The sequence below is a fragment of the Coptis chinensis genome, chromosome 6 (assembly GCF_015680905.1).
Source record: "Coptis chinensis isolate HL-2020 chromosome 6, ASM1568090v1, whole genome shotgun sequence".
Taxonomy (NCBI): domain Eukaryota; kingdom Viridiplantae; phylum Streptophyta; class Magnoliopsida; order Ranunculales; family Ranunculaceae; genus Coptis; species Coptis chinensis.
This window is the reverse complement of record NC_141461.1, coordinates 56,265,763-56,281,190: the sequence shown is the minus strand read 5'-3', so window position 1 is coordinate 56,281,190 and position 15,428 is coordinate 56,265,763. Positions and strand designations below refer to the sequence as shown.

Here is a 15,428-nt window from a genome sequence, read left to right as displayed (position 1 = left end):
CCTCATCTATTCATCTAATAATTCATCTGGTTGTACTGCTTCTTTTATGGCTCCGATTCATGCTCCTTCTTCAAATGAGATGTACTTGGGGACAATTGGTCGACTTCAACTTTGTCAGCCATTGGGGTATAATAATACTAGTAATACTACTAATGGGTTTAATGTTTATCGTACTAGTATGCCATTTACTTCTTTGTTGATGGACATTTCACTTTGTGTACTTTGATCGTTACTCTAAAGCTGCTACAGAAACCAACATATAATTGAAACTGACACCATTTTCTACTAGTATGTATTCAATATAATTACTTGAAATGCATATTACCAAATACCAACACAAAAGCGATTTACAAGACGCAAGTAGCACTAGTAAAACCTTGGAAAGGTTTGTTTAGCAAAAGTTTCCAAATCAATTTTTTCCAGATTAAAAATATACAAATCGGCTCTATTTTAAACTCCAGTTTAACTTCACAACACAACAAGTGCTTAAGTTGCTACAAGATCAAAAGTATGCAATGTTTTCTTTTACAATTGGTGTCTCTGACATACTAGTCTCTGACATATATGAAAAACGATATACTAGTCTCTGACATAGAAGTTGATCATCACTTGTACTAGTCTCTGACATTGGAAAAACTTGGACTCGACTTGCCCAGAACTATTGGATTTCCTCTGCTCAAAACTTTAAAGCTTGATCATGTTCCCATTCCCTGTAGCTCAAAATAAAGCAAGTATTACTACCACAGTCCACCAGAAAAAATAAAAACACAACAAAATGAAATTTACTTAGAGTGGTAGCATCATCCAACTCCATCCCTTTGCAATCAAATATCGTCCTCATCATCATCGTCAGAAATGTCACCCCTCCTCTGCCATAGATGTTCAATAAGGTCGTTCTTTAATTGTTCATGTGTTGCCTTGTCGTGAATTTGTTGCAGACGTGATAAGAATCGACCTAAAACAAGCTCTCGGTTTTGCCCAAAGCCCTCAAGTTGATTGAGATTAGTGTACTCGCATGGGTCCATAGCAAACCTCATATTTGATTCACGTTGATCTTCTATGATCATATTATGCAAGATAATGCAAGTTTTCATGATCAAATCCAGGTCTTCTTTACTCCATAAGCGCACCGGATTTCGATAATTGCCCAACGAGATTTGAAGCACCCCCGAAAAGCTCGCCGACATCCTTTTCGAATAGCCTCTTGCTTTCTTGCAAAATATTTTCGTTTATTCCCAACCGGTTGAGATATGCTTTGGATCAAGGTTGCATATTCAGGGTATATACCGCCCTCGATAGGTAATATCCCATGTGATAATGCGATGACCATTCAACACAAAGTTGCAAGCAGGAGCTCTCCCATTGATAACATCATTGAAAAGTGGAGAACGGTCCAAGACATTAATGTCATTATGAGATCCAGGCATGCCAAAAAAGGCGTGCCATATCCATAAATCTTTGGAAGCTACTGCCTCTAATATCATAGTAGCTTCTTGCTTGTGACCGACGTGGGTACCATGCCAAGCAGTTGGACAAGCATGCCATGTCCAATGCATACAGTCCAAACTACCGAGCATTCCAGGAAATCCCCTCTCCTCCCCTTCTTTTAGTAGGCGTTGAACATCAGCTTCTGTTGGTGCTCTCATATATTCTTCTGCATAGAGCTCAATTACAGTTGAGCAAAATCGCTTAAGGCTCTCCAAGATAGTACTCTTTCCAATTTTGAATTGTTCATCTATATGATTTGCTGGACTTCCAAAAGCAAGCATTCGGATAGCGGCTGTCACCTAATTTAACACGAGTGAAAAAAATGAAATACAGAGATAAAGAGAGATATATTAAACAAATCACTTGAGTCGGTGCACCAGAGAGTGGAAAAACATACAAAGAAACACAACCAACTAATTGATAATACACGTACTCACCTTGATCTTGGATGTTAGGCCCGGTCGTCCTATAACATCATTTTTCTGAACAAAATATTGGTCTCGCTTTTCAACATCAGCAAGTATGCGAAGAAAAAGCTTTTTGCTCATTCGATAACAACTACGAAAATCAGCATCCAAATATGTTGAATTCTCAACAAAGTAGTCCTGCTCCAATTGATAAGCAGTAGAAACCTTTGCACGACGTTTATAAATCCTCCCAAAAGTAGACCCACCATGTTTACCCTTCTGGTTTTGCATCTCCATGAAGCACGCATTGGTTCTTATATGATGATGTAGGAGCGGCACCACTGAAACTGCAACTTGGTTGAGAATATTTTGATATTCATCAAACTCATCATCCGATCGAGGAAGAGTCGGAAGAAATGAGAGAGAGAGAAGAGGAACCATGGTAAAGTGCCATGGGAATGTGTCTGGACTCAATCACTTTCTATGCAAAACACACGACATAAAATGCAAATGGATAAGAAAGAAATAAGTATAGAAATCATAATAGCACATAATAGTTCATAACCAACAAAAGCAAGATATTGAATTTTGCCAGTAAATTACGGCATTCCACACAACAACATTCTTTAAGCCTAGTGATTCCAGTTCACAACTAGAGTTCACAGTATATTCTCATTGCAATAACATAACTTTAAACACAAATACCACAAACTAAATAAACAAACAAAATCGCAAACACCAACATTAATCTTGAATCAAAACAACATATGCATTAACTTGATATGGAACTACTCAAATTAAAAGATGACCGTACCAACAACAACAGGAACAAATTTCACATTCAATATGATACAATAACTAAACTGTCCATATTGATTCTAGTACCCAAATCGAAACCATTTCATCCCAAAGAAAACACAAATATAAATGAATATATGTGAAGAGGGAGAGAAGAAGAAGTGCTTACAGAAGTTTGAGCTGCTTTAGTGAAAGAGAGAGACCAACAATGGAACTTCTAGATGAGAGTTCCCACCACAATCGAACTGTTTCAGTTTTTCTGAGATATGTTTTAGAAAAAGAGATGAGTTTTTGCTAACGAGAATGAATTTCGGCGTGGGTTTTGGAGGGTGTTTAGTTTTAGCGTTGGAACCATCTTTTTTTTAGAGTTTTAAGCTCCTTCAAATGTACCTGATTAATCCAACGTGGAAATTTAAAAAAATGACGTGGGCCTGAATTATAGGGACCTGCATTGGTGATGCCCTTATATATGATCATTCGCTATGACTACGTATCCCTTCCCATTTAAATTATAAATTGTTGTTTGTGTAGCAAGCCAGGGTAAAGATTACAGATGTTATTAAATGACCGAGCATTTCATTTCTTGAGGCAAGATTCATAATTCATGGTGTGTACGTGCTCAATGCATTTCTATTTAAAGGCCACCAAAACTATTTTTATATTTCTTTTACCAATCTTTCCACGCCTCGAAATAGAGAACTGGTGAGCTTCATATCTCCTATATTATATACTAGTTAATGCCCGTGCCTTCGGCACGGATTCCATAAAAAAACATCATTGATAATGTGAGTTAAAATTCCACATACATTGACCATTTCCCTAATTGTAAGGGAAACAAAAAAATGATAAGTAGGCCAACTTGATGAGTAAGTCTAATTAATGCGTGCCAAAAAAGAAAAAAATGATTCAATGGTGTAGATTAAGTCACTCTGATCATTTTCCTGCCAAATTAAATAGTAATGTCTAACATTTTGAAGGGGGAAATGTACGATACAAAATAATTCGAAAACGTAATAATAACTAAATTATTCATGTAGGAATTGTGGTAAGCGACTATCGGGGTGGTGTTAACTCTGTGATGTACAACAATTTAATCTATATCGTCCCCACAGTTCGAATATCATTAAGTATCCGCCTTTATTTTAGGGTTTTCTCCAATGGTGAGTTTTGGTTTTAGGTGCGATTTGTAGATGTAGTCATAAAGATATAGAAAAGCTTTATGTTTTGAGCTGCTTGGAGTAGTATAAATTAGAAATCTGTCTTCATAAGATGTTGTGGTTGTCTTGTTTGTAATTCTATCGGTGTTTGACCGACATTTCTGCAAAAAATAAATAATAATAAATAAAATAAATGAATAAATAAGGAATATTAATTATAGAGGAAGAAACATAGTTACATAGGAAACAATGTATACAATATACAAAGGAATGATTTATCAGGTGGAGGTCAAACAAAAAAAGCAAGTAAATATTGTACAAACTTGACTATTGTTATTAAGTATGGTATGGATTATAAGAATTAAGAAAAAAATATATATGGAGTAATGTTCTTTAAATTGATAAGGTATCTATAATTGTGCTCAAAATGTATGATAAGAAAGAAAAAAAGACATAAGAAAATGGAAAACCATGGCTTTGTTAGGATGAAGAAAGTTTATGAATTGATTGTGTTGGGATTGTGATGAAATGTATCTAATTTATGCACAACAGTACATAAAATAATAGTTAGATTGAAGGGAAGATGTTTTACAGTAGTAGGAAAAAAAAATTAAAAGAGAACCATACCTTTTAAACCAATTCACTTGATTTTTGTGGACCATGCGATTTATATAGGTGGACAAAGCGTAACGTTATAATTAAAAGTGTAACCCCATGTCAAATGAGTTACTATTACCATAAGTACAAATGAGTTTCATTATAATGAAGAATTATAACAACTTGAAGGGTTGGTTTTGGAAGGTGGAGTATTGTTTGTTGCAGGTACGCCAGTAAGCTTGGAAGTAAAAAAAACCCTATGTATTTAACTTGATGAGTCAATTTGGTAGCCGTGACAATTTGTTTTGTTTATGGTAAAAGACAGTTCAATAAATTTAAGGGCCAACAATAAAATTTTAAAGACATCCTGAATTTTTAAAGTTGTAATAACATGTTCAACTGGTGGGACAATACTGTATGTAGTGGTTCTTTGTTAGTGAAGGGTTAAAGTAGCGTATGATATGAAAGCCTAGAATAATAAATTAGCAAAACTCATATGCACATCAAAGTAAAGTACACACAGAAAAGGTACCCTTCGCCTAGAAATATTTAAGCAATCATCATTCATTCCCGTGTTTAAGTTAAAGGAATAATGCCAACACCAGATTCAAAACAGAAAGTTTTAAACACACAGAAAACTGTAAATGTAGACGACTCGAGCAAATAGTAAACTGAAAAGTAGACGACGCAAGCAAAATGAATTCTAACTTTGAAGCACGAAATCCCAAACCGTGAAGTAGGAAGGAAATGACAGGATTGTGTAGTTGCCTAACACACATGTCCTGCATCAGGGAGAAGACAGTCATGTGATTTTATGGTGATTCATTTTTAAACCATAAACCAAAAAAACCTTGACTGGATTGGACCAAAGGGTTGAATAAGTATTGACCCACTACTTAACCCTTGATTTATTTGCATGGTGGAGTTCAAATTCCATATCTTGGCTTGAAACCTCTTTTCCAGTTACTGCATCTTCTAAATCGGTCCTTCAATTTTATTTGTCCTGTATTTAACCACAATAAGTTTAATGAAGGTGGAACAATAATGTTTTTTAAATAAAGGGAACAGAAGTACACCTCATTAAGCACTTCTTTTGTAAGTGTGTCATCAACATCCACAGTAGCTGGGAAAATTGTGTAGTTAACAAAATATTGGTTTTCCTTCGTATTCTAACTGAAATAATTGATTTTCACTTGGAAGATGAACTTGTTACAATGCATCCTGACCGATTTGTGGGCCATTTTTCTAAATTTTGAAGCATTTTTTTTTAAATTGGTGAGAATAATGTTTTTTAGTGTCTAAAAGCAAAAGTTGTGATATGAAAAGTTATTGAATGGAGGTAAACTGGATGGGTCAAGTGAGTGGAGGAACTCACTTGGATATTCGCCAACAGGTGCAGGAGACTTATCACTATTCTGCCTTTTCTTTGACCGAGAGTCGGCAACATGCCAACAGCAATCACTTACTAAAATAAAATGAGAGGGAGAAAAAGAATAGCAAAGAAAGATGTGCATGCAAACACTTCATTTCCAAAATAAGACCGTTTTCAAAAAAGGCATTGCGCGTAGAAATAAGATCATTAAAAAAAGGCATTGTGCATAATGAATGGCATGGCATTTCCGAAAAGAGACAACTCAATGAAAAAGAATGTAATATCTTAGTGCATTTTGGGTGGAAAACATTGTGCAAAAATATCTTAGTGCACTTGTAAGTTAGCATATTTTGATGTAGAAAGGCAAGTTATTTGTTATTGAATTGTGTTGATTGTTTAAATCGGCCAGCATTGTGTGTGTGCTTGTGATAGTATGAACTGTAGGACAATTTGCCTTTCTGGTACGGTTGACGCATGCCTAGTGGAGCAATTTGAGTTCAGACTTTGTTACGTACTGTCGCCCGGTAGATCTCCACACTCCCCTTACCAGTGAAAATGTAATGTCAACCTCAAAAACACATTAAAAGTATTTATAATGAGATGGATAAAATTGCAAAGCGTCACTAATAACAAAGGCATGGGAAAAAATTGCACCGTATACGGTATACCTCAATTTCATAGTATATGTCTAGTGCACCTTTTAAGTCTTAACCTCATTATATAGCCTTCAGTTTTCTTCAAGAATTGTATGATAATTTTGGGATGCATCGGCTAAACCTCTAAGTTTCACACCTGCACAATGTAAATTAAACACACATAACAACCCACATAGGTCCAATATGCTATGGAACATTAACGGGATTCGAATCTTACCCAAACGACTAAATTCATAAGAATAGCTCTCATTTGTTTTGATAACTTCATGCTTGATGCCTTCAGAAGCCACCCTCAGTTCCTGAATTACATCACTTTGAGTTCAATACTCTTAACAACGACAACTTTATAACATTAAGAACTTGTTCAATTGGTTATACCGGTAGAGCATTAGATTGGAAATCAACAAACTTCCGGTATGTAAGTTCCTTCATTTTCCAACTCTGAGTTTTAGAGCATATGAGGCTACTGGTTTGGATGTGGGAGTAGCACAAAAGTAGGAAAATTGAAGTAGAATGCAGTGTTGCGACTTGAGAAGAGGAGACATTAATTTGAGAGCCGTTTTAAGTGGTACTTGATGGTGGAGTTTGCGGGTCTATTGGAAGTTCCATGTTTAGGTTTGTTTCTTTTAAGGATTTTGTTTAGTCTCGTTGTACAAACGAAGCCCAATCCAAAAGCCAACATCACCGTACACTTGCCCCTTCTAACTCCAGTACTCCATCGGTCCATCCACACCGCAAAGGCTAAGAGAGAGAGGAAGGTTAATGGACTTTAATCAAGAAAATAGCTGATATAGAGAAGACGTTTTTTCTATTAGTTAGAGAGAAATTGAGTTATCAAAAAGTGTATCACTGACCAATAGATTTGCATGACAAAACACGTTGGCTAAGTTTAGATCCAAATCTACAACTAAGAAGTGCATATTCACGTTGACCATTTGGAAGGTTGTGCTCATTAAATCCGGATTCTTAATTAAAATGTAACAATTTTCAATTAATATTTTGTATTTTTGTCATCAAATTTGTGAAGTTCAAAATGTAATTATTAAAAAAGACTATTCAAAATGTTAAATCCATTCCTTCACTTAATTGCAACCTTTGGGATTAATTAGCACATTAAAAATTACATTGAAATTACTCAAAGACGTTTCAAAATGATCCTGAACACACACCTGCCCCTATCAAACTCAGATCCCTATAAAATCCCCACCTCCCTTTGTTTTCCCATTTTGTTTTGTTATAATAGATAGTTAATACTTGTGCCTTCGGCACGGATTTCATAAAATTAATATATATTGTAGCCCCCTAACAATCATTGATCTCAAAGTACAATAATTAGGCAAAGGAAGAAAACTTTTTTCTTGGCTTTTACACTTAGTTGCCTATGGATAGACTTCAACTTTGCAACAACATCTAAGAACTATACCTATTCCTCTGAATACGATAGTAATTAACTATTGAAAGTAATTAAAAAAATTGAATCAGTAAATACTTGAACATCACTGAGAACTCTGTACTCTTCACAAAGTACTATGTTTTATAGCAGTATATGAAAGACCATTATCTTCTTTAGTTTCACTGCTTTTTTGCATCTTAATAAGTAACTCTTGGTGATTTTCTAAGTAATTCTTTGATTCTATGTACTTGTAAGCTATGTTTATTTATGTCTAAACGGTAAAATCCAGCTAGCTTGAGATGTAAGACTATCTTTAGCACGAAGTTTATTAGAAAATAATAATTAATTGTACTCCTCTTAAACTTTATTATTTATTTATTTATTTACGTGTTCAAACCCACTTAAAAATATTTTGGTAGCTTGAGAGTAGTTGAGGAAGAAGTAGGAGATATTTTGGAGATAAAAAAAATGAAAAAGAGATAGTTTGGAACAATTTCATTCCTCGTGAAGAATCCGAGCAGGATGCAAATAAATCAAGCGAAATCCTGACTACGTTTCACATAAACAATTTCCTTTTGCGTCTCCATTATAAATAGGAAGCGACCCTAGGCCATTTGTTTCAAGGTCCACTATGATATTGCTTCAGTAATATATAAGTCTGGTGCGCCATGAAGAGGATAAAGGAGACTACTATGGTAGTACAAAGGTAACTTCTGAGCGCCCTACAATGCTAACACCCCTAAGATAGTTAGAATCAATATGTGCCTTCTAATCTGCAATTGCTTCAAGCTCTTAAAGAGTATACACTTTTTGGTTCTACCACTTGTAAATGCTAACAAAACATTGCCGACATAATTTTTTTTGTGAGTCCCCCATAGCCACTTCCTGCACTCGAGACTGCTCCAGCTTATAGTTGCCTTGTACTGGTGGTTCTGAAGCTGTTACAATAGGTTGTTTGCTAGTGAATGGCATACACAATTCATATAGAGTTCATCCAATTTATTGTAGCAGCAATATTAACAAAAGTGAGCACTACCTTAACATAAGCCTCCATCTCGCTCATGGTGTTGCGGAGTATAATCTGCATAAGGATTGACTCTTAAATCCTTTATTTTTTACTTTCTTTCCATAACTCTATAAAGAGAACAAAAAATAATCGTACCACAGAAACTCCTGGACTCGTACCTGTTAACAAAAAAGGTAAAAAACAAACGTGAGATTTAAAACACCAAAATGTAAACTGATGAATAAGCACAAACCGTTCCCGAGCCAAAATCCATTCAGGAGGAACAATTTAAATGTTTTGACTATAACAATTAACTAATTAATAATCAGTAACCTCAGCTAAATAAAAAGAAAAGTATAAGGAAGAACAATAAAATGCTAAATCAAAAGTTTTCTTGACAACAAAACAAAACAACTCAATTAAATCAATAGACCATTCCTGGCGCCTATGGCAACTATTAATTTGTTCAAATTCAATGTCCATCCTCGTCGATTAGAATGTGTTCTTGAACAAAAATATTTATACATGTATTCAAATTGAACCCTTAATTATACTTACACCAACACCAAATTGTTCACATGAAAAGAAAGCTTGAAGCCCCATTTTAGGATGAACCTTTAGTTTTTATTAGGTACATGATTTAAAAAAAAAAAAAAAAAAAATCCAGAAGATTACTCAAAGAGTACAAAAGGAAATACCAAGCAAATGAGTAAGAAGACATACCTTTATAGAAGTATTTAAGCACTTATTTTGTCCCTTTTATCAATCCATTGTGAAAATAAGCATGTGGTCAATAACAACAAACAAACTTAAGGAAGTAAAATAATGTGAGCACACAAAAAGAACAAACCTATTGGGTTTTATGTTTAAACTTTAAGATCATATCGCACAGTAATGTGCGACCAATCTACTATGAATAGCATATTAGAACACATACAATAAAGAATGCAATTAGAAATGACAATGTTCCATATAGTATTTGATTGCAGCTCAACAATACCTCTTTCGAAGTCTAAGTTGCCATGGACATACTGCCCAAATTCAGAACTTAAGGCTTGACAATCAAAAATAAAATACAACAGTCAGTAAAGTAATATTTGTATGAAATAGAAAATATTTGGAAAATCCTTGAGAAAAACCTCGTGCGGGATTCCTATCTCCTCATGTATACCTTCCACAATTACAGCGTCCCTTATCACCTAAACATGGTTGCAGGCGTATACAGCCACAAAGACATTTTAAGTTTAATAAACAATTATTTTAAGTGTCCTACAATTGTTGTTTTCACACTATCTGCTTCTTGGATCATTAAATTGGATATCATCCTTGCTACAGGGTTGACCCTGGGCCAATGTCGTCTAAGGCCTTGCATAGGGCCCCCAATATAAACCAAAACAAAAGGCCCCACTAAGCTAAAAAAATTCCCTCTACAGTGTAAAAAACCCACATAAAAAGTCCATTCTTTTGAGAAAAAACAAAGAGGAAATAAAGGCCTCATTCTACAGACCTTGCATTGGGCCCATTCAAACGCTAGGGTCTTGAGGCCCCCCCTTTGTTGGTAACCAACATGGAACTCAGAAACACGATTTCAATACGTCCATGTGTGAAAAAGATTCCCACAGAGAATAGAGGGCATAAAAAGAGACTTGACCCACACTAAAGTTTCTAGGAAAGAATGAACATGTTTACCTATCACACACAACTTGATCCACTACATAGATCACAAATCCTCAAAATAATAGGAAAAGCTAAAATCTGATGATTACTCACAATTCATGATACTTGAATTACGTTCTTCAATTTTCTTTTTCATGTTACAATGTCGCGTTCCCTAAAAGATTTAGGACATATTGAATTATAACTTGATTCCCATATCACCTCTAAACAAAAATGGCATATGAATCCATGAAAAAGAAGGCAGCATAGCACTTGTCACATGAACCAAGAACGAATAGAAAAGAAACCTACCTCATATTTTCTTCATGAGTTCATCTCCTTCGGCAATCTGGGAAACAATCAGTGGCAAACAAATTTATAAAAAATAAAATTCTGGAATGTTCTTCTCAAATAAAAACATTCTAGCAGGCAAAAGTGCAAATCTACCAATGTCCTTCAATGTAGAATAACATTAGAACTCAGTGTTCTATGTCAAAGAAACAAAGGAAAAAGAATATAATAAGTTATCAAACATGAACCTATGAAAATTCTAACAACTATATCTAAAAATTTCTTCAAAATGCTAAATCTGAAAAAGTACCTGCAATATTCTTCTCAAGAGGATCAAATAACGATTTTAGGCTTTCCGAGATATCTGAAAATAAACAATGAAAATCCTCAAAGATTCACCCATTTAAGAACTCATTACCGACAAAAGAAAAAAAACAAAATGTGTGATTTAATCCACGGTGGAAAGCCCATTTGGCAACTCTACCGGTGTTCCCATCAAAACATCTACCAATCCATTTCGAATTAACAAATGTAATATAGGTTCCAGATCACAAACTTATAAGGAAGCTTGCGTATGTAGAGCCTGATAGTGTTTAAGAATGTCACCCTCAAAAAGAAAATTACCATCCTTCCTTGGAACAGCTAAGATAACTGCTATTTCAGCAGTAATGAGCTCAGCTTGTTCCACATAATGTGCACCCTAAATTTTCCTTAAGTTGCTCCGAAAGGATTCTTCATCTTCACTCCACTCTGCAGCTCCTGTTGTGGCTACTGCACAACCATTCTTCTTGTCAAAAGTAGTATCCAAAGTCAACTTAGTATATGCTAGAGATTAGACTACAGTCTTGCATAATTTCAATACAATCCATAAATCAAAAGGGTTAAGAAAATGCTAAATCTGAAAAAGTACCTGTAGTATTCTTCTCAAGAGGATCAAATAACGATTTTAGGCTTTCCGAGATATCTAAAAATAAACAATGAAAATCTTCAGAGATTTGCCCATTTAAGAACTCATTATCGACAAAAGAAAAGAACAAAATGTGTGATTTAATCCACGGTGGAAAGCCCATTTGGCAACTCTAACGGTGGTTCCATCAAAACATCTACCAATCCATTTCAAATTAACAAATGTAAAGTTCCTAATTATTCTAGTGACAAACATTTAAATATATAGGTTCCAGATCACAAACTTAGAAAGAAGCATGCGTATTCAGAGCCCTGATAGTGTTTAAGAATGTCACCCTCAAAAAGAAAATTACCATCCTTCCTTGGAACAGCTAAGATAACTGCTATTTCAGCAGCAATGAGCTCATCTTGTTCCACACATTGTGCGCCCTAAATTGTCCTTAAGCTGCTCCGAAAGGATTATTCATCTTCACTCTACTCTGCAGCTCCTATTGTGGCTACTGCACAACCATTCTTCCTGTCAAAAGAAGTTTGGTTAAGCTCCTCTATCCTCAGCCACCCTTCAGTCAAATATCAACAAATATCAAATTAATCTAAAATTAATAACTAAAGAAATCAATATTGAGATATTTAATTTGTTTCTATGGTCAGCGCCTCAGCCCAAGGACGTAATTGATGGCATGAAGTATGAAACATGTCGAACATAAGCTAAAAATGTATGTCTTCCTGTGTAGTGATCTAACAAAGTTTTTCGAGCAGATTAACCTATTATATACAGATTTTTTTTAAAAAAAAATGATCAGCTTCCAGTAAAATAAAGAAAGCAATGCACCGTGGATTCCTAGTTCCCAACTCCAATATGTCCGCAGGTGGATCGAAAGCGTTTGGCAAACAACAAATTATATGCAACAATTGCCTAAAATGAGCATGAAGAGTTAGCAATCATAAATGCAAAAACCAAAACAAAAATCTACAATAATCGGGATTATAGATACCTCGTTTTGTACTATGTTACGAAGAGAATCAATGAAGTGGTTTCTGTCAAATCCCATCTGAATCACTTTCTGAAGAATTTCGTCGTCACTCTGTAAAACCAATAGGGATAGTCAGGCAAGCCATGACTGGAAATGAAATTCTCACAGACTCCAATTCTGAGTCATATGGTATCAATCAAGAAGAAGAAGAAGTGAAACTGGTTCGTACCACTGTAAAAAAAAAAAAAAAAAAAAAAAAAAAATTGAGAAACTTACATGTGAGTTCTGTGCGAGAGTACCGAGCGCGCAAGGAGAAAAGTGTTTTTTTTTTTGTTAGATGAAGTTGTAGAGAGAGAACGAAGAGAACCACGGTCTAATTAATTGTGGTTTAAGTCTGGAGAAAACCAAGGGTTTTTCTGTTTAATTTCAGAATTAATGATCTAATTAATGGACGGCGGTTGCCATCGTGGCACTTGTCACGACCGTAGATTTATACCCCTTCAAAACAAATCCCAGCCGCGAGTCAGGAAACAGCTCTGTTTTGTTATATCGAGAACCATTCTCTCCTTCCGAACAACTATTAAAGAATTTTTAATAAACAATTGAAAAATGGAATCAACAAAGAAATTAGACCAAAGTTAAAACGCCACGTTACCCCCTCCCAAAGTTCAAAGCATCCTAGGACTAATAAGGTTCCTAAGAAAAAGCAATCATAAATTAAAGTTTAAGCTATTGAGGGTTACCAATTTTGACGTAAAATGTTAAACTTTCAAAGCTATTTTTTATTTGTGTAAACTTGCTATTGAAATTTGTCTCGCTTCCCTTCACCGTTCATGGTGTTGTGGCTTTGGTACAATATTTGATTGAAGAAAACCATCAAAGGATTTTAATCCAGCTGCAGTTATATCATTAGCAGAAAAATCCACTTCTTTTGCAATCTGAAGCAATTCAAAAAAGAAAAAAATAATAATTAGAAAAAGAACATTGACAAACCTCTGACATAGCAATCAGAAAATGGGGAAACTATCAAGAAGAGAATCAGATGAGTAGATTCTTCGAGCACATAGAAGAAGTAACCTGGTTGTAGCCTAAGCTCTCTCGATTGAGAAAAAGAACAGTCCATCATCCCCAAATTTTAGACCTATCAAAAGCATGTCTTTGGTGAACAGAGAGTATAATTGTACATGAATTTAATAAAACTGGTCCATAATCCAAAAGGAGCTATCTATCATAGAAATTAATACTAAGATATTTGACCCTCCTTGACTCAACTTATAAAATTTGACTCAACTTATACCTTCCCATAATAAAACAAAATCAATGAAGAAAGAAAGAAAGAAAAATTAAAGAAAAGTCAAAATAAAATTTGGTTAGTGTTAAATGTTTGTTTACTTCAACTATTTGGTCAAGGTGTAATGCGCACTATCTTATCATCAATCGAATCAGGTTATCTGCCTATCTGCTAGAAAGTTGAGCACCATAACAGTATTCCACTTTTCACCCGATAATGCAACTCTAATTAGTATGAGTATCTCCATTTACGGGTTTTAACATTACAAAGAAGCGTGTAAAGCTTCAATGCCATCACCTCTAATCTACAACCAAATTGTTCAAACCTCAATGCCTACCTCGTTCACCTGGGTTCTAAACCATGCAACAAAAAGAGCACCCACCCCAGGTCAAACACCACTTAGACATATTTCAGGAAGTCTCTGCTGCACCAGCTGGAATGGATTGAGGAAAGTACGGTGGCCTCCTATATGCCCCGGTAACATCTCTGTAACGACCTTTATGATCTCTGTCTCCGAATGCTTCTGCTGCGTGCAACTAAGAGCTCATCAGAATTTGGCAACCTCAGTTCCTATCTAAACTGAAAGCGAATCAGAACCATGCCAAACATCTGCTGAAATCAGTGGACATCTACAATGAGTAGCTCCCCCTAGAGCTAAATCGGGCTGTTCTGCGACGAACCACGTGACGCCACTATCTGACCAACCTGGATCAAAACGCTGCGGGTACGTGGAGATCAATTTCAGTGACGTCCATATTTAATCCTTTTTAAAACCCAATAGTTCAATTGAATCAAAACATAAGCAAAATAAGAAAAGATGATAGAAACTTTACCTTGTAAATGCATCAATTCATTGCAAATTTAGCACGCATTAGTTATGTCCATGCCAATTGATTAAGCGCACAAATCTTCATGAAAAATGCTCAAGCCTGCACCAATTCCCAACAGTTTGAAATACTCGAGTTCTCAAAAGTTCCACAAAAATATAGTGGAACACCAAAAATAAGAAAAGCCGACGTGTGAAAGAGGAAAACAAACATATTGATACAAATTAACACCCAGTGATGCAATCAAGCCTAAATCAAGCAGTGAGAGCGATTTATTTAACAATATGCAAGCAAGGAAATTAAAACGTATAAATAATCGCATAATCGAACATGAGAATGTGAAATATCACAATTGAAGGAGAATTTCGGGGAAAACTTACGCGTGCGATGAGAATTTAGAATAATTTGATTGACAGTTATCCATGCATCTTTTTTCTTCAATGGAGTTGCTTACCCAAAAAACTTGAGTGAAGTAGAATGAAAGCTCAGAGAGAGAGAGAGAGATAAAGTTTAATATTGGGGAAGATGAAAAATAGAGAGAAACTAATCCACCGCTGAGGAGAAGTAATTGCCATAATGGCGAAAGTGAGAACGAAGGGGTTTACACTC

The 15,428-nt window shown here is 35.2% G+C and overlaps 1 long non-coding RNA gene and 1 pseudogene across 9 annotated transcripts in view; one reads left to right on the top strand and one right to left on the bottom strand.

The window, feature by feature from the left end:
• Window positions 1-15,428, top strand: part of LOC147493690 (4-coumarate--CoA ligase-like 9) — a 53,844-nt pseudogene that overhangs the window by 13,956 nt on the left and 24,460 nt on the right. The gene's annotated exons all lie outside the window — the stretch shown is intronic.
• On the bottom strand, window positions 8,349-12,136 carry LOC147493691 (uncharacterized). 8 transcript variants are annotated; one of them, XR_015197770.1, is made up of 7 exons: window positions 11,446-11,684; window positions 11,132-11,185; window positions 10,978-11,017; window positions 10,843-10,879; window positions 10,645-10,705; window positions 8,905-9,053; window positions 8,349-8,806 (listed from the first exon to the last, which is right to left on the bottom strand). It is a non-coding gene; the product is annotated as an uncharacterized LOC147493691 (long non-coding RNA). The 8 variants fall into 8 exon arrangements; XR_015197765.1 differs by adding an exon at window positions 11,732-12,136 and having other exon boundaries at window positions 10,645-11,017; window positions 11,446-11,592; XR_015197769.1 differs by having other exon boundaries at window positions 10,843-11,017; window positions 11,446-11,691.